Source organism: Lissotriton helveticus, chromosome 8, assembly GCF_964261635.1.
Source record: "Lissotriton helveticus chromosome 8, aLisHel1.1, whole genome shotgun sequence".
Lineage (NCBI taxonomy): Eukaryota > Metazoa > Chordata > Amphibia > Caudata > Salamandridae > Lissotriton > Lissotriton helveticus.
The window spans coordinates 1,083,382,260-1,083,403,589 of NC_136069.1; positions in this window are offsets into that span (position 1 = coordinate 1,083,382,260).

Consider the following 21,330-nt stretch of genomic DNA (forward strand, 5'->3'; position numbering starts at 1 on the left):
GACACAGAATTTACCACATCAGTCAGTCCTTTGTAGTAATCAGGAATCATGTCATCTGTATTGTAATGTGCGGAGACATTCTCTCAGTTCCGAGAAGGCACACATGCAGCTGTCATCACACGGTACTGGATCTGACATGTCTTTATGTGACAGCCTCTGTAAAGGCTTGGACATTAGGGAACAGTTGGCAATCCACTGTCAACAGTTGCTCACCGTTCTCAAGAACATTCTGATCTCTCTCTGTGTTGTTGGTGGATTCATTTTTAGAATTGCTGAGGATCTCTCTTGTGAAACCTTCCTTGCTTCTTTCTCAATGAGATGTCCTAGAAAAAGAACTTCTTTCTTACAGAACTGCAATTTGGTTGGGTATACGTTATGTCTATTCTCAACTAAGTAGTTGAAGAGAGCAACTGTGGCTCGTTTGCAAGTCTCCTGTGTATTTCATGCCACCAATAGGTCTTCAATATACTGGACTAGAACTGAGGAACAGGTCATCACTAAGGCTCAATTAGTTTTGAGTAGCTGATTAAAGATAGATGGACTCTCCATTTACCCTTGTGGGACTTGGCACCATGCCAAAACACAGCTGCCAAAATGGAAAGCGAAAAGGAACTGGCTATCCTCTTGCAATGACAGAGAACCACTGGGCCTCACATGAAATCTGAAACAACATCACAGCTGGATTCGGTACCACAGGACAACAAGTAGCAACTGTGGAATTTACTTTTCCGAGGTCCCAAACGATGCAGTACTTGATGTTGGGTTTCTGCGATTTATATGGACTCCCCATAATCTCTTTAAGAATGCCTTGCTCAATCAGTGAGGCAATTACAAAAGTAATCCCAGTAACAGTTTCAGTGGTCAGATTATATTGTGGGATTCTCAGGTACTCAGCATTTGACTTCACTGTAATGCGGACTGATTCAACTACTTTGATAAGTTTGCTATCTTAACATGAAAAGCCCCAGACTCCAGGTAGCAATGTGTCTCTTAATTCTAGGGCAAATCGCCTTTGATCAACCTAGGGAACAATCTAATTTCCGATCTCTGTTTGATGACTTTAAAGGCAACATTCTTATTATGAGTCTGGAGTTCAATGCCATTTAGGGTACAATAAATGAAACAATTCAGCTTGCACAAAAGCTCTTGTCCAAGCAGATTTACAGGACATGAATCGCGCACGACAAATTGGTGATTGTCTTCAAAAGATCCTATCTTGAAAGGTACTACTTCTAAAACTGAGCTAGTTATTTGTATATTGGCAACTCTTACAACTTGGATTCATTCTCTCGATATGGGTAGGTAGGGAACCTCCATTGTTCTAACAGTAGAGCAGTTAGCTCCAGTGTCAATGAGAAATGAAACAGGATTTCCAATGTCCTCACCTTCCACTATGTCCGAGTCAGGTATACCTCCAAGGTTGCGTCAAGTACGCAGTCCCCACCCCCACCCTTTAAGGCCCCATCATTGTGACAGGTCTGAAATGAATTCATTATCTGTCCGAATCAGGGAATACTGTTAAGATGTACCCTGAGCCATAAATGGATTATTATTTCCATTGGGAATTTTTTTGCATTGTATCTCTGGATACAATGCAAAACAAATTCAATGGCACAGCAAAATTGCAAAACACATTGACATTTTGCTGTGCCATCGGGCTTGTGGAACATGCACCACCTGAGCTTGGCGCACATTGGGATTTTCAATCTTCTGTCCCTGCACCACGTGTCTGAACCATAGTATTTCCCTGTTTTTGCACAAATCCTCCATTCTGAACCTGATCCCCACTAACCATGCTACCAGTATTGAACTGACACTCGATCTTCCAGTGTCCTTGACCTGCCGCAGAAGTGGCAGGGGATATTTTTCTTTAAAGTCCACACATCAACACCAGTACTCGGATCTATCGAAACACCTTGTCCTCTACCTTGTGGTTGGAACCCTTGCTTTTGAAACCCATTACCACCTTGCATCCCTGGAGCCCCCTGCTGATACACTACATGCATGTCACCAGTATGCCCAACAAACTGTGGATTCTGACATCTCTGTGCAGCTTTCATCTGATCTATCATCAATTGTTCCTCCAGCTTCTTGTGCTTCATCTCTAATTCATCACTGCAACACTTTGTATATCACAGAATTTCATTAATGGGCTTACTCTTTCCACAAATCAAATGCCGCTTAATGATGGTACTAACCTCGGGCTTCAATCCATGCACAAACCTGTAAACAAAAAGTCCCATAACCTTTGCCTCAATAATTTCTGTCCCACTAAACTGTTTGAATGCCTGCCACAATCTCTCAGTGTAAGTATGTATTGACTTCTTGTACTCTTGGATTATTCTCTCAATCTTGACACAATTGAGCTCTTTAAGGGAGATTTTTGGTTGCGAAAATGTAATCACCTGGTTATACTTTTTTATTACCGATGATGATGGCACATATGATTGAGGATGTCTGATAGGATCCACCTCAGGCCAATTCACAGCAACTTTGCATTGAGCCCATAAATCTCTGCAAATCTGAATTTCAATCATGGCATCCAAATCTTTCCACAAAATATTTGGAATTTTCACAAATTACTCAACCTGTCTATACAATTCCACTGGTTTCTCTCTCAGTCTTGGGAAATCATTTGTGAATGAAGTGAGATCAGCCCTGCTCCACGGTACATAAGCAAACCCTCCACGGGGCATCTCTCTCATGGGAGGCATTTGCATCCTCACTTTCTTTGGCTCCTTTTTCTTTGAGCATCTATCTTCCAATTTTCTTTAATTTGCTCCATTTTCGAATATAGCCACTTAATTACTTAATCTGCATTCTCTTTCCTGGTGGATGCATGTTTGCAAGATGTCTGTCAGTAAAGCATATCTTGTAATTTTTTCCATAAAATTCAGGATCTCTGTATGTCAATTCCATGTCTCTTGGCTAATTCAGATAATCTCTCTTGATCCTGTTCTACCCATCTGTTAATGTCTTTACATGGGAAATCAGTTTTTCACCCTGATATGGATTCAGCCGCGACATGAGAGGAGTCCCAATTATCATTTCTTCTAATTCTACTTTTAATTTTTCCACCTCCATTGATCTTTCTCTCTCTGGAACTTAGGCATTGGTTCCACTCATTCAAGGATTCCCACTACTTGCTGGGGTATCTTTACTTTTGAACCAGTCATCAACATCTCGGGCTATAGGACCTGGTTGCTCTGCATGAGTATGAAGAATTATTTCTCTGCTACATGTACCACCACTTGGACCAGGCAGTGTGTTCAAAAGAGACAGGTCAGAAGTTGGCATTCCCATAGGCCGTTCTGTCCTAGGGATACTGTAACTCATTATCAGTGGGGCATTTGTGTTGGGCAAGAAAAATGCTGATGATCTCTGTGGAAATGTCCTTCTAAAGTAAAACCCTGACTGATTTAATGTATGGTCTGCACATGAAGTACATGGCGTATTCTCTTGAGTTGGAACTCTAGTGTAGTGTAGTTCCTATATTCCCAATAGGCTCTGCGCATTGGAATAATATAAACAGCAGTGTAGACGTAGGACTGAGGTCGACTAGGTCTCTACTGACTATATTAGACTTAATTAGTTTTGCTAGCTAGCTCAGAGGTCACTAGAAACTTTCTCGAATGTTCAGGAAAGAGTTAACTCTCCTGATTTAGACAAGAAGGGATTAGCTTCTGACAACCGCATAAACATGACAACTTTGCTCCCTCAGAATAAAGACTGTATCTCTAGAGTCGTGTGAAAACAATAGACGGTTATTTCACTCAGTCAATCGTGCATACTTAGTTTCACCAGAGTGCAGAGAAATAGAGAGACAGGCGTTTTCAATAAAAGGTGTTATTTATTGAGCAGTCTTCTTTCTCATGCAAGAGAAATGAATTGCCACAATTGCAATACTTATCATAAAGTAAAGTGCGTACAGTAAAAGGAGTATTATAAAATAACACTGTAAAAGCATTGATATGGTTTCTTAGCCATATGATACTTTAAAATGGATGAAATATATACATACATAAAAACATTGACTAACGTACTCAACTGGTGCTTCTAAATACGCCTACCCCGGTGTACCTGACCTAAGCCTAATAGGTGGGGAGGAGTAAGTAAGTAGCAGTTTAAGTTAAGTTGGTTTTTGCCAAGGAATCTGAATCAAGAATTCTCTTAAGGGTTTAGTCAGCTCCGTACCTTGGTAATAGAATGTGGGAGGTCTTGTATCTCTCTCTCAGGACTCGATATCCCAGCAACCCGCAAGGGTGACTGGAAACACCGGAGCTGGAATTTTCTCGGCTGGAGAAAAAGACAGCGTCTTTCTCAGTGCGTAAAAAGGGGGAGGGGCGGCGTCCTTCGGCTCCTCGCATCAGCTGGGCTTCCGGGCAAGTAGATAGCTGCTCTGCTCCAAACCACCGTGTGCTTGCTTAAGGCAGCGTTGATATATTTATACCTGAAAGGTGCCGGGTTTGACGTAAGGTTGGACATAAGACGTCACTAAGAACTAACAGTTCTTTCTGGACTCTAGGGTGTCGATTCCGATCCGGTAAAATGCGCTCCGAATGGTCGTACGGAGAGTTTTTTCCCCGTACGAATCGTATCCGTAGACGTCCCGTACGTACGATGAAGTACGATCCGTACTAGGTGCCGAACTCCGTACGAGTCGTACAGGACTCCGTACGACTCAAATCTCCATACGAATCTCACTCGGAACCCGCTGTACGCGACATCGCGGCACGTTTTTACGACCCAGCAAGTACGATTCGTGTCGGGTACGCGCCGTACGACCCTTTTCCTACGGGAGCCGAAAACAGTCGTAAACGCAGAGTTCGCGCCGAAACAGGTACGGAACGCCCCCCCCGGGTACGGCACGTACCCCCCATGATCACAGGGGTACGCGGCGTACCCCTCTGGTCATGCGGGGTACGTGCCGTACACCCAGCGTACATGGGGTACGCACCGTACCCCATGTACAGTGGGTGTACGGCACGTACCCCATGTACGCTGGGTGTACGGCACGTACCCCGCATGACCACAGGGGTACGCCGCGTACCCCTGCGATCATGGGGGGTACGCGCCGTACGGTGTGTAGGTGATCGTGCGCTTTTCCATACGAATCGACGTGTACCGTACGAATCGCGTACGGGTCGGCCGATCGGGATCGGAATCGTCCGGTCGTACGGCGTCTGTACGAGTCGTACGGAAACGGCTCCGGATACGATTCGTACACCGGATTATTTTACCGGATCGGAATCGACCCCTAGGAGTTCTTGTGCAAATGAAAACAAGAGCAGGGGGATTTCCCGGGCTGCTGGAGGCTTGGTTTGTTTAAGGAACGCATTGTACTTTCTAGGAGTCTAGGGGAGTAGCCTTGCCGTATTTGGATGGCATGGGCTATTACTAAATATGGATCTGATTCTTATGCCTTTATAATGATATTATTTATTATAACCACATAAGGGCATAAATCGGGAATATCGAATTAGGGTCCTAGATAGAAACACAACACTAGGTGTCTGAAGAATGGGTCTTATTGTCAGGTCCCCTAAATTGTTAGAGATGGCATTCATTCCAGTAGGAACTGCCAACATATGGGTATTATTTCCTGCTTATACGGAAGAACTACAGGGCCAATGTGACAGGAATGGTCAATGCATCTGGGGCATTTAGAATTTGGGAAGTCAAAGTCGCTGTCATGCCTGATGGTTCCCCCATAGAATCAGAATTCATATTTTATGGTGCCATAAGCATATTAAAGGTTTGGGCACATTACTCACTCCACCAGCCTGAGTGACCTTGTATGAAGATTGATGATTTAATAGTAACTCAGTGATAAAGTACTTTTTTATGTCCGTAACACTTCCTCAGCTGCATTTTCTGTGTCATCTCACTCTTTATTCTTTTTCTTCTCCCTTTGTTTACCTTTCCCTTCTTCTTTGGTTTGTATGGGATGTAATTTAGCTCCGTCTATCATGCCAGTTCTCCAGGCTTTCTGGATCCCATCTAGCATTTCTACAGTGCAAATGACTTTCTTGAATCTCCCTTGATATCTGTCTCTCTGTCTCAATTGAGCTATATGTTCCCAGGCATTAAGTGCTTTGAATTGTGTAGGTCCAGGAGCCAGCTTCATTTCATACAGCCTCCACCTTACAATCTTAACAATTATCAAATGAACTATCCCATAATGAGGAAATTGTGATGCTACATCTTTCTCTGTAATTATATGCCATTGTTCGAGCCAAATGCATATGAGAAAACCCTCTTTTATCGGCATAGTATTACCTGGCATGCCTTCAGATGGTGTCTCTATTCTGCATCTAACAGGCACTGTCACATCCCCTATATCATGCTTTGTAATGCTTTCAAGAATTTCATTTTTCAATCAATGATATGCAAAATTCACAAACGACTTATCATTGAAACCAGGAAATTAATTTTCACCCACAATTCTCACTTTGTCGATCACAACCAATCACAGCATGGCTTTCTATGACATAATCAACCAATACCAATGAGGCTTTACACTAAGTGAAATATGCCATTGCGTCACACTGTGACATCAATCTCACTCCTTGCAGCAGCTCTCCCTACTTTACAATTTCTCTCAAGCTTATTCTCTAAGCATTTCACACAAACTAATGCGAGCAATTTTAGCAACTAATGTTGTCTGCTATTCTAAGGAAATTAATGATTATTCACACACACTAAAGACAATTCAAAACCATTCTAACATTTACTTCAAATGAAACCTCGAACAGTGGGTTTTCACTTGGATTGATATAGTTATGTCCTGCACTGAGATCAACTATACCAACCAATTCTCACAACTGCATCAACAAAAAGTTCTTATCAATAATGCTGTTGATGATAACTCACAAAAAGCACTACAACACAGCAGATAAGCATACCCAGCATGTTTTACACTGTAACCTGGCTTTATGTCTCTTATCCTGGGATCTTAGGCCATGACAGACCTGATTACCACTTCAACTTCTTTGCATCAAGCTCCACATTCACATATCAACTTAAATCAGATCAGCATTGCTCCAGACAGGAGACTGCAATGTAAGCATAAGCAATAGTGGCACACAAACCTATTGATACTCACACTCCTCCACTGCTGCAAGTCATTTCTGAACCATCACAACTCCAGCAATCCTCCGTGATCGAAACAGGGGCATTTAGGTTTTGGACTATGCATGTGCAATTTCTAGGTAGGACACCCTAACTCCCTCAGATCAGTGAAAAAACCTTCTGACATATTACGAGATTTGATCCAGCATTTTCTGGGTCCACTTGTTAACCATTGCTCCTCTAATGTACCTTGTTGTTCATCTGAGAGGTGAAGGAAGTTAGCATTTACAGTCAATCAATATTTCACTCAACAGTGATACCCATTTGGCGGAAACTATTCAAAATATCGAGGGTTTTTTATCGACTAGACATATTATTGAGTCAAAAAAATATCGACTACAACATTTTAATATCGAATAGAATGGACATAAAAACGAATCAAAAATATAGAATGGACATAATATCGACTAGACATAACATAGACAACAAAAATATCGAATTTTAGGTAAGTTAATATTAATTTTTATTTTTTGTGTAATATAATTCTCCTGCGGGTTGTGGGTTTATAGGGGAATAGGGTGGGAAGTAATTTAATTATAATTAATTAAATATGTTAATTTATTTATTGGTATTTATTTAGAATTAATTGTTAATTAATTATTAATTGGTAATTAATTAACATATAATTGGTAATTATTTTAATTGATTAATTGAGAAATATTTTAATTTTAGTAATTTATTTTCTGTAGCGGGTTGTGGTTTTATAGGGGAATAGGGTGGGAATTAATTTAATTATAATTAATTAAATGTGTTAATTAATTAATTGATAATTATTTTGAATTAATTGTTAATTAATTTTTAATTGATCATTAATTAATTGTTAATTGATAATTAATTTTAATTAATTGTTTAATTAATAATGTGAATAATATTTTTTTTTCTGTAGCGGGTTGTGGGTTTATAGGGGATTAGGGTGGGAAGTAATTTAATTTTAATTAATTAAATATGTTAATTAATTAATTTTTTGGTATTTATTTAGAATAAAATGTCAAATAATTTTTAATTGGTAAATAATTAATTTTTAATTGATAATTAATTTTTATTAATTGATTAATTGATTATTATGTGAATAATATTATTTTATTTTTAGTAGGGGGTTGTTGGTTTATAGGGGAATAGGGTGGGAAGTCATTTAATATAATTAATTAAACATGATAGTTAATTAATTGGTATTTAAAAAAAATAAATTGGTTATTCATTTTTAACTGGTAATTAATTAATTCTTAATTGGTAATTAAAATGTATTAATTGATTAATTTATAATTATGTGATTTATATTAATTTATTTTCACTACAGTGGGGATATTAAAATGTACCCCTATGCTATCCAACGTTTTTCCTACTGTTCCAGTGTCTGGAGTGGGAATAGTAATTTTTACCCCTACGCTATCCACCGCTTTCCCTACTGTTGCACTCGCTGTAGTGGGAATAGTCATTTTTACACCTACGCTATCCAATGCTTTCTCTACTCTTGCACTCTCTGGAGTGGTAATAGTAATTTTTACCCCTACGCTATCCAACGCTTTCCCTACTGTTGCACTCGCTGGAGTGGGAATAGTAATTTTATCCCTATGCTATCCAACGCTTTCCCTACTGTTGCATTCGCTGGAGTTGGAATAGTAATTTTTACCCCTACGCCATCCAACTTTTTCCCTACTGTTGCACTCTTTGGAGTTGGAATAGTAAATTTTACCCCTACGCTATCCAATGCTTTCCCTACTGTTGCACTCGCTGGAGTGGGAATAGTAATTTTTATCCCTACGCTATCCAATGCTTTCCCTACTGTTGCACTCTCTGGAGTGGGAATAGTAATTTTTACCCCTACGCTATCCAACGCTTACCCTACTGATGCACTTGCTGGAGTGGGAATAGTAATTTTTACCCCTATGCTATCCAACGCTTTCCCTACTATTGCACTCGCTGGAGTTGGAATAGTAAATTGTACCCTTACGCTATCCAATGCTTTCCCTACTGATGCACTCGCTGGAGTGGGAATAGTAATTTTTACCCCTACGCTATCCAACGCTTTCCCTACTGTTGCATTCGCTGGAGTTGGAATAGTAATTTTTACCCCTACGCCATCCAACGCTTTCCCTACTGTTGCACTCTCTGGAGTTGGAATAGTAAATTTTACCCCTACGCTATCCAATGCTTTCCCTACTGTTGCACTCGCTGGAGTGGGAATAGTAATTTTTACCCCTACGCTATCCAACGCTTTCCCTACTGTTGCATTCTTTGGAGTGGGAATAGTAATTTTTACCCCAACGCTTTCCCTACTGTTGCAATCTTTGGAGTGGGAATAGTAATTTTAACCCCTACGCTATCCAACGCTTTTCCTACTGTTGCACTTGCTGGAGTGGGAATAGTAATTTTTACCCCTACGGAATCCAACGCTTTTCCTACTGTTGCACTCGTTGGAGTGGGAATAGTAATTTTTACCCCTACGCTATCCAACGCTTTCCCTACTATTGCACTGTTTGGAGTGGGAATAGTAATTTTTACCCCTACTCTAACCAACGTTTTCCCTACTGTTGCACTCGCTGGAGTTGGTATAGTAATATTTACCCCTACGCTATCCAACGCTTTTCCTACTGTTGCACTTGCTGGAGTGGGAATAGTAATTTTATCCCTATGCTATCCAACGCTTTCCCTACTGTTGCATTCGCTGGAGTTGGAATAGTAATTTTTACCCCTACGCCATCCAACTTTTTCCCTACTGTTGCACTCTTTGGAGTTGGAATAGTAAATTTTACCCCTACGCTATCCAATGCTTTCCCTACTGTTGCACTCGCTGGAGTGGGAATAGTAATTTTTATCCCTACGCTATCCAATGCTTTCCCTACTGTTGCACTCTCTGGAGTGGGAATAGTAATTTGTACCCCTACGCTATCCAACGCTTACCCTACTGATGCACTTGCTGGAGTGGGAATAGTAATTTTTACCCCTATGCTATCCAACGCTTTCCCTACTATTGCACTCGCTGGAGTTGGAATAGTAAATTGTACCCTTACGCTATCCAATGCTTTCCCTACTGATGCACTCGCTGGAGTGGGAATAGTAATTTTTACCCCTACGCTATCCAACGCTTTCCCTACTGTTGCATTCGCTGGAGTTGGAATAGTAATTTTTACCCCTACGCCATCCAACGCTTTCCCTACTGTTGCACTCTCTGGAGTTGGAATAGTAAATTTTACCCCTACGCTATCCAATGCTTTCCCTACTGTTGCACTCGCTGGAGTGGGAATAGTAATTTTTACCCCTACGCTATCCAACGCTTTCCCTACTGTTGCATTCTTTGGAGTGGGAATAGTAATTTTTACCCCTACGCTATCCAACGCTTTCCCTACTGTTGCAATCTTTGGAGTGGGAATAGTAATTTTAACCCCTACGCTATCCAACGCTTTTCCTACTGTTGCACTTGCTGGAGTGGGAATAGTAATTTTTACCCCTACGGAATCCAACGCTTTTCCTACTGTTGCACTCGTTGGAGTGGGAATAGTAATTTTTACCCCTACGCTATCCAACGCTTTCCCTACTATTGCACTGTTTGGAGTGGGAATAGTAATTTTTACCCCTACTCTAACCAACGTTTTCCCTACTGTTGCACTCGCTGGAGTTGGTATAGTAATTTTTACCCCTACGCTATCCAACGCTTTTCCTACTGTTGCACTTGCTGGAGTGGGAATATTAATTTTTACCCCTACGGTATCCAACGCTTTCCCTACTGTTGCATTCTTTGGAGTGGGAATAGTAATTTTGACCCCTACGCTATCCAACGCTTTCCCTACTGTTGCAATCTTTGGAGTGGGAATAGTAATTTTAACCCCTACGCTATCCAACGCTTTTCCTACTGTTGCACTTGCTGGAGTGGGAATAGTAATTTTAACCCCTACACTATCCAACGCTTTCCCTACTGTTGCACTCTTTGGAGTGGGAATAGTAATTTCTATCCCTACGCTATCCAAGGCTTCCTAACTGTTGCTCTCACTGGAGTGGGAATAGTAAATTTAAACCTCTCGCTATCCAACGGAAAAAATATTGTATATGTTTTGTTAATAATATGTATATATAGATATATATATATAGATATATTTAAAAATATATATATTTTTTTAAGTTACAATAATTATTTATTAATTTTAAGTTTATTTAAGTATTTTAAGTATGTTTTAATTAATTATATTTATTATTATAGTACTTTAAAATTAATTTTAAGATATTTAAAAAAATTGATATTTTGACTGTCTATATTTTTTCCTATAGATATTTTGGAGTCGATATTTTTGTACTTACCTGTTTGTAGGTAGGAAGTCGATATTTTGGTATTCTATATTTTTACCTCGATATTTTGGTAAGTCGATATTTTGACTGTCGATATTATGTCAGTGATCCCCATTTGGCCACACAGTGAGGACCAGGAATCGGTAGCCATGTTCAAAAGGTTTATTACAATTTAATAAGCCAATTCAAATAAAAAACTCTCAATACCAGGCTGTTGAGATACAGAATGACAGCAGGTATCTCCCGAAGCCGAATGATATTGAGGCGAATTAGTATCAAATAAACAAGTTTTTCTGGGATGGCTATACAGAACAACATAATTGGAATCTGATGCTCAGAAAATAATCTACAGTTCTCTATACTGTACATTATTAATCTAGAATTGTGAAGTCCAAAGAATAGTTTTGGAAATAAGGGGTTGTAGCACATCAAGGAATCTCCATTAAGAAAGTCAGGCCAGGAGAAAAACAAATCAAATAGGAAAGTGCAAGCATCTTAGAAGCTCTACAGGAGTCTTCTATGGGTCAAAAATAAGTGCCAGCCTAATCCATTCTGAAGCAAAAATCAGAAAAAGCATTGGGGCTTGAACTCTTTCAAGGACCAATTAAGCTAGCATTGCCTCAAGGAAGGAGGCAATCAGGGAAGGTTTCTGCAATAATCTGCAAAGAGGTCTGATCAGCATCAGCAAAGACACCTGCATGGGTACTGTGAGGAATCTGAACAAAGCCCAAGGGGAACGGTATATTATACCGTGCAAAGTTTATTGGGCAAAACCCCCTTGATCCCACCACAAAGAGACCATTGTAATCCACCAGTCATCACATTGCAGACTGCAACATTTACAGTTTATCCCACACTGGACATGGGAGCACATCTTTCCCTCAAACACACGTAGGTTGCATCATGTGGACAATAGTTCATTCAGTTATAGCTCTGCCTCTCCTTGTACCTTCGTCAAGGCCCTTTTCTCAGGCTACTTTTACTCCATACCTAGTATAGTACTGTACCTGTTCTAAACTAACAATGCTTTCAAATACCTGCAAGAAATGTGGAGTTAACAGCAAAATTAAATCAGATTTAATCGTCCTGGTGAAATACAGGCTTACTCATGTTAAGTTTAAACATTTTCGTCAATGGTGCACCTTTAATATGCATGTGCACTTTTAAACACAAAGGAATATATGTTTCTAAAGCGTTAGGTTTCATACTACATGTAATATTCAATAAATCATCATAATACTCGGCAAGTATAACAGAGAACTACAATTAAATTAAATATATGGAATATTAATGCACACATTACATAAATCAACTATCGTTCCTATTAGAATTACATTCTACTTATACGAGATGGCGTTTAATTACAGTTTCAATTCACTAAATGTTATTCAAGTGAAGTAGCACATACATTAATAAAGTCACATTTCATCTCTATGGTGAGTACGTTTTTCTACTAAATGAAGATGATTCTTTATTTATCACGCTTAATTAAGTCAAGACATTTAGGTGAGTAAGGGCCACATGTACGACCATTTCCTTTTGCGACTTGCAATTTGAGATTTTTAGCAACTCGCAATTTGTGAATCACAAAAGGAAATGTACTTTTGTGTCTCAGACATATTTTGAAATTCCCAATAGGTTTGCAAATCAACTGCCTCATCAATATTCATGAGGCAGGTTGAGACCTATTGGGAATGGGCAATTACAGAGGGATGATGGCCTGTTAGGGACAGCAGACCCCCATGCTTGTGTTTGCTTTTTAAATAAAGCAATTTGTTTTTAAAATGTAGCCTATTTTCCTTAAAAGAAAATGGGATGTATTTCAAAAACAAAAATAAATGTTTCAGTTTCTTTTTTTAATAGTAGGCAGTGGTCCGTGGGACCACTACCTGCTCTCCAAAAACGTTTTTGCTGCCAATCACAAAGGGGAAGTGGTTCTCTGGGGTTCCCTTTCCATTTGTGAATGGCCTGCCACCTACTTGAAGTAGGTTGTAAACTGCGATCAATTTGTGACCACATTCCAGTCGCAAAACAATCATACATGCCCCTATGTCTCTCTATTAGGAATGGACAACCTTAGCCCGCCCCTTCCTAGTAGCAACTCACAAATCCTATTTTGCAAGATGGTATCTGGTTCCTGACTCTAAAATAGGGTTGCTACATTCTATAAACCTTTTTAGCGGTCGAAAACAGCCCAAATCTCTAGTTGCAACAGCTAAAAATGGCTGTACATATGGCCCTAGGTTCTTTAATGCTACAGTGAAGGAAGTGTGTATGTGTGTCTGAGCAATGGAAGTATCAGCAGGGCCGGACTGGCAACCAAAACCGGCCCTGGCAAAGTGCTTGGCCGGCCCCCCCCCCCACCCCCGGGCGGGAGTGGGGCGAGCGCTTTGCCAGGGCCGCTTTTCAGCCGATTTCGTTACAGGGCCGATTTTGCAGCTATGCTGCAAAACCGGCTCTGCAACAAAAACGGCCCCCTGAGCCCAAAACCGGCCCCCACCCTTGCGGCCGACCGGGGGATTGCCCGGTGCCCACAACGGCCAGTCCGGGCCTGAGTGTCAGTACAGGTTGTGAGAATTGTTTGGGTCAATTGCTGTGCTTGTCTTCAGTGTAGGTGTGGGTTTGCAAATGAGCTGGCAATTGGAGCACAAGGCTACAATTTGGATGGACTATAACAGCCATATCACCTAAGTCATAAATATATTGCTTACTTAAATCAGGCACATATATCCTCATAATCACAAAGGAGCACAGCACAAGGTCATGTATTACCATTCCAAATGTAAATTCAGTGCCACAGCATCCTTTTCAAATTATTTGTATGCTATATTTGTGAGCGTTTTCCAATATATCTGTAAAAGTCTCACAGCATAACTTCCACTTCATACAATAAAATACATTTTAGAGTTATAGTACATCACAGCTTCTTAGGAATTGAGTACGTTTCTAAAGAATCTGTTGAAATCAGTTAGTTATCCTGAGTGGCAGATCACAACCTTTGCTCTGGACACTTCTTCAAAAAACAGTTACATACTTTATCCATGATTCATCCGTGTTCATAAGAACGTTGTAATTAGATCACAGAACAGTGTATAGCTAGGCTGAGGCTTCTTTTACAACTATAACCTGGAACACCCAAAGCAGCAAGTAACAGAGATTAGCAGACGTATAGGAAATTACAACTGTTGCACAACTATAACCGCTCCTTAAATCTTCACCCAGACATTTCACCTGCTCAAACCAGGTCAAAAGTCCTGGTGAAAAATGGCCCTCAAAAGAGAAATAACATTCAGGAATCAATGTGAAATCACTGATTACTACATATCATTCTGAGGGCCAATCTTGTAAAAGGACTGAATTTCACAAACCAAGGCACACTAATGGGCTCATTATGATGTCGGGCGAATCACTTCCACCCCACACCTACTCAGTCATGGGACCGACCGACTGACGCCGGCCCAGCGGTCCTGACCACCCCGTTAGAATGTAACTGAACACTGTTCAGTCACATTCCTATATTTCACAATGAGAGCATGCATTACGGCCTTAAACCGGTTGGAATGCATGCTTCCATAGTGAAATGGGAGGTGCGTTTCACCCCTTCACCCGGTGTCAGGCACCCCAATTGGAGGCTGTGCAACAAAGGGGGTTCTGATGGGGGCTCCCTAACACGCTTTCTGGCATGGTTTCCATGTTGGAGCGACCAGCATGGAAACCATGTTGGAAACCGTGATCGTAATCTGAAAGGCAGAAAGACCCGGCCTTGAGATTACTTGCCGGCTTCTGACTGGTGGACAGGCTCTCTGAGCCCATTGAAACCCAGGCGGAATGACCAGCAGGTTTCCTTTCCAACCGCCTCCAACGTAATAAGGCAGTCAGTAAGGAAACCGAGCAGCCGCTTGCAATGCAGCCCTAAAGGCTACAACTGTTTAGTTTGCTGCCCTTTGTTTTTGTATAATTCCAAGCAACCCAAACTGTGGCACAGAACATGACTTTACATAGACCTTCTAAACCAACCAGCAGGTTATAATCCTCCAATTTTCTAAGAAATAATTGTCCCTGCACATTTATACCTATAGGCCTCAAAGTAATTGTTTGTGTCTATAAACATCATCATGTTCTTCTAAAATATGAAAGGGAGAAAATAAACTTTCATAAAAGCAAGACTTGATGTCATTTTTTTTATTAGTACAGCAAATGGGGCTTAATATTCGTACCAATCAGTAAAGGTATTCGCAATTAGCACTCCGACTTTTACCAAATGTGTTGTTTTATTGTGAACTAGCGTTCATTCACGAAATTCCGATTAGTATGGGGTCACATTTCCACCTACCTCATTAGTATGCATGAGATCGGTTGTAAATTATGACCACTATGAATAACTGCCAACACAGAGATGGTGGCCTGCTGGGGTGAGCAGACCACCATGTCTGTGATTGCTTTTGAATAAACAAGAGCCTGTTTTGCTTAAAGGTACTCAGAATGTGTTTTAAAAAAAGTTGTCAAAAGGGGAAGGGGTCCCTATGATGTTGGTTACTTATCAATGCTATGCAACCGCAATTGTGGTCTCAAACCCTTGGTACATACCATTAGAAATCGCAAATTGAAAGGGATAACCCAAACAATCCCCTTTCAATTTTTAGATTCAGTATATAGTGATGATACAAGACTTGGGCTTATTATATGTTTGTGGTGTTTTTTACATTTTTTACATGTGTAACGCTCTCCATGTAATATTATGTGTCACAAGGCTTATTGGTTCCACTAGAAGTGCCTACCTCTGAGATCATTTTTACTGCTTTATCACAAGTTTATCAAATAGAGGTGCTTGGTATTGAAAAAGAGACACAAAATGCTTAATATTATCAATTTTGTGCTGTAGGTATACATTTCATTTTCTTTAGGATGCTGAATGAGTGCAGCTACATGGTACAGAAGAAGTATCATCAGGCAGTTTAGTTCCTTGGTCCTGAAGAAAAGCATGCGGAACGGCTTGAAACATGTAGACCCTTAGAAACTCCGGAACATTATTGCATGGAGTCTTGTTTTACCGGCTAGGCAGGTATTTTTAATTCTCACACAGAAGACCCATACTCCTATTTTTTCACCTAATGTTCATAACTTTTTATACATCTATAAGTGCTCCCACATATTTTGCAGGTCGCAGCAGGCCCCATTCTGCAGCAGAACGCGATGATCCAATGATGAAGCCTGCGACCAAGGGGAAACCCTGGTGGTTGAGGGTTATCTAAAGAAAACACATTGTTTTCTAATATAAGTGGAGGTATAGTCCATGATTAATGAACGGGCTCTATTTGTTTTTTGACATGTATTAGAAGGAGGATGAGTCCCTCTGGTTTTCCTTTACCTCCCCCCTTTTTTTCCGGAAACATGCTCATAAACAGTAATATTTTTGACAAATAGAATACATAGTTGATGTCTAGTCTGTACTGCCCCAAAATTGGCCACACCTATCCAGTGTAAGTTATCTCAATCACTTTCTGTCCCCCATTTTGAAATACGGATCATAAATACATATGTTGGTAAAGAAAATGTTTACTGAAAGCAGAGTGTTGTCTCTATTTTAGAACAGGGATTATAAAAAAATTAACCCAAAGATTTGCTCTAGGATAAGCATATGGGACACAAACCATCAAAATTTACTGAAAATGTTTAACTTAAAGTAAATGTATAAATGTGTGGAAGCAGGTGGACAATATGTTGGAGGAATGTAGTGTTTATCACACTATACCAAGATAGTCTTCAAACTCTCTGCCATGTTCAGCTGATGGCATCATTCATAACATCCCGCAACGTATAATCAATGATGTCATCAATTGCATCACGGATGTTCACACAGATTCCTATGTGCATTTAAGTTTCAAAAAGCAGGCTTTATGAGGCAAAATATTTTCTTATTGAAAACAAGTGGCTCAAGCACATTCGGTACAAAAACAACAAACATAGAGTGTCCTGTATGAACTTTGTGAATTCTTCTTCTTTATTGATGTACAGTAGCATGTCTTCAATATCTCAAACAATCTATGAATGATGTAAACAGCTACACAAGATTTTAAGTACAAGCAACACCTATGTTTACAGACAAACTATTAATCAATTACCTCTGATTCGAAGAACTTATGACCAGATGTATGTAGGTGCTGGTCACAGAATGGGTTTCTCTGACTGCATGATGCACCCTCAACACCAGACTTCTTATCACAAGCCCTCATCAAAAGGATCCTCAACAATGATGCAGGACCTTGCATCTTCAACACAGATCCTTGCAAAGCTAAGCATACCAGAATTTAAGGCACTTTGTCCAGCGGGTCTAAGTGAATCCCCATAGCCAGTCTTCACCCCATAGCAATCGTTCTGAACTTGTGACTTTGTCCTGGTCCAGTGCAACCAGATATCCACAGTTGCACACGTTGTGCTTTTTGGCACTTTTGTCAATAACATCTTTAAAACTGAATATCTCTGGATCTACTTGTTGGATCTTTGTAATTTTAGTCTTGTTTTATTTAATAAAAGGCTCTCCATTCATCTAAGTAGGACAATTTAATTGTAATTGTGCCATACATTGATTTTGTGTACACTACCATCCCATATCAAAGACTGATTCAAATGTTAAATTCTCCTTGACTGACTTCTTTTTTCCCACATTCTCTGTCTGATTGTTATGTCTGAACTGCACCTGCAAGTATGTAATTCAAGTTGGCCAACATGGAAATCTACACTGTGGCCCAGCTCAACAAGTTCTACCAGTAGAGGGGACTAACAGCCAAGAGACCCACCAGGATGGTGGAGCTCCAAAAGGTGCCAAAAGCCTGGTTGGAAACATAACCAGTCATTGGTTGAATCCACAGAAGGGGATGGCTAGTTGAAAGGACAAGGAGAGGACTTCTCAGAGAGGCAGCCTTCAGCTGAAGGGGATAACTTGACCCTCGAATTGGAACTCCCTGTCAAAGCAGGGAGCAGTGGGTCTTCCCACAACCTGTCCCGAGAGGTGCTTGTGGAAAGGAAGGCAGAGAGGGAGTTTAAGCTGCAGATTGAGAATGGAAGAGAAGAAACTGGCCAAGGAGTAAAGAAAACTGGTCATAGAAGGAAAACTTGCCTGGAAGGCAGAGTTGGGTATTTTTAGTGGAAGTATGCATGTAGTGTCCTCTGTAGCCAGGAGGCTCCACATTCCTAATGGTATGATGCCTGACTTTGTTGTGGATGATGACATTGACAAATGGTTTGAAGCATAGGAGGTGGCTTTGCAGATGCATATGATCTCTGAGGAGGATTGTAGGGCTAATCTTGTGAAGCAAATCCCTGGCAAAGGGACAGATGCCCTACTGGCCTTAGGTAAGGGAGAGATGATGAGGCATCCTTCCATGAAGGATCTCCTAGTCAGAAAATATGGCCTTACGCCTTAGAAGTACAGGAAGAAATTCAGGGACAGCGAGAAGCTGTCCCAGCACTCCTGAGTGCATGTGTGTACTCCTCTTACAAGGCAATGGATGCGTGGGTGAAGGGCAGTGAAGTTCATGATTTTTAGAGGCTGTAAAATGTGATTGCAAGAGAGCATATGTTCAGTCTTTGTTTTGCAGCACTGCACCAACACCTTATTGACTGTAAGCTCACAGACCCTAGGGAGCTTGCTGAGTAGGCCAGCACTGCTGGATCAGCATCAGGGTCCTCAAGAAGGTATCTGGGGGTATCACCACAAGAGTGGGTAGGGTCCCCACCAGAAGGAGGAGAAGGGAAAAACCTGAAAACATAGAATTTTCTAAAGGGCACCAAACTAGTTCTAAGGGTCAGGACTCCCAATCCCCACCTGAGCAGAAGAAGATGTGGTTCCCTGATAGTAAATCTTCAGGGAAGGCACCCTCTAAGTGCTATAGTTGTCAACAAGTTGGACACAACAAGGGGTATGCCAAACGTCACAAGCAGGGACAGCCCCCTACTGGTGGACAGACTCCAGGTATGGTCAGTGTAGCACTTGGGGGGAAATTGCCCTAATAGTGTAGGGAAAAGCATAGAGGTTACTCTAGTGCCCCTGGGTGATGGATAGATAGTGCAGAGAACTCACATGCTTAGTAAAACCAGGAAGAACCGTCACTGAGTTACCATCAATTGGCAGTGGGTGGAGTCTCTGGGAGACACTGAAGCCAGCATGACAACTGTCAGATGTCATCTGGTTACCTGAAAGGAGGTAGTCCCTAATGCATTCTACTAAGTTGTTGCATCCAACAAACATGAGAGTCACTACTGAGTGGTTCTAGTTCCCTATGAGTGGAAGGGGGTCTCAGGTCCCATGAGAGAAGTTGTGAGTTTGTCCATCCTTGTGGATTATCTGCTTGTCAATGACATAGAGCACACCATATGGAAGGAGGTAGAGCTCAAGTCACACTTGGAGATGTTAGTATTGCCTGAGTGTGTGAACCTGACCATGCGGTCCTAAGCCACCTGAGAGGGTAGTAAGGAGGATATGGAGCCTGGAAGAATGGCCCAGGGGCATGCCAAAAAGAGGAAGGGCAAGTGCTGTGGGAAACCTCCTCCTGAAATGCCCACGGTCTCGGAAGAGGCTGAACTGTGGATGACACCTCAGACCCAACTGGGGAGGATATTCCTGCCCCGGAAACCTGCCTGAGATTACCAACTTGCAGCAAGAAGGGGTTCCATCAGGGAAGGATTTTGCAAGGTGCAGATGGAGAGCCCAACTCTTGAGGACTGAGGCCGGGGATTCTGGTGCCACCTCTGATTATCACCTGATTTACTGGGAGAATGGTCTCCTGTATACTAAGCCTGGTGCAACCTGTGTGTTGGTGGTCGCACAGGGCATTTGTACTGGAGCTATTTCATGATGTTCCCCTGGCAGTTCATCTTGGGCAGGACAAGGCTTGTTACCCACTTTTATTGCCCCACATTAGTATGGCCTCAGATGCTTCTACAGGTCATGCTCTACTTGCAAGTGCAGTGGCAATTCAGGAGGGAAGGGCAAGGATCCCCTGCAGTCATTCCCTGTCGCTGGCACTCCCTATGAGAGGGTGGGCATAAACATTGTTGCACCTCTGGTACCCAAGACAGCCCTTAACACCTTGCCTGCTAAGGCAATTCCCGCTGGGTGCTGAAATTTCAAGAGGCCATTCTTCATGACAAGGTCAGCTCGTCATTAGTACAGCTCCAGTGTACTGCATGACGAGCTGGCCTTGTCATTAGCATGGAAGTGGTTAATAACAGGTTCATCCTGGTCTTGGTGGATCATGCCACCCAGAACCTGGAGGCTATACTTCTGAGATCAGTGATGGCACCCATCATGGCCAGGGTACTAATGGGATCCTTACCTGTGTGGGGTTTGCAAGAAGGTGGTTTCTGAATGTGGTACCAACTCATGTCAGGGCACATGAAGTCCACATGGAAGGAGTGTGAGGTAACCTACAAGTTCTCTACTCCTTATTACCCACAATCCAGTGGGCTTGTTGAGAGGTTCACAAGACCTAAAAGGTATGACCTGCCAGAGCCCTTGAAATGGAAGCGGAATGTCCTCTTACCATGTCTGTTTAGATCTGTCATCCTTAGGGTAGTCGTCCCACAAACCTTTTGCCTTATTCCCTCCTTTTTGCTTTATCTTTTGTTGGTGTTAGGACACTGAGTACTCTACTACTGGTGATCAGTGCTAAAGTGCATGTACTTCTCGTGTAAACATGGTACAATTATTGGTGTATACATACTTGACACATTTAGTTCACTTGTAAGTCCCTTGTAAAGTGGTATACCACATACCCAGGGCTTGTAACCTAAATGCTACTACTGTGCCTGCAGCACTGATTGCCACCCACACCAGTAGCCTTTCAAACCTATCTCAGACCTTCCACTGCAGGGCCTGTGTGTTCAGTTTACTGCCACTTTGACTTAGCATTTAAATGT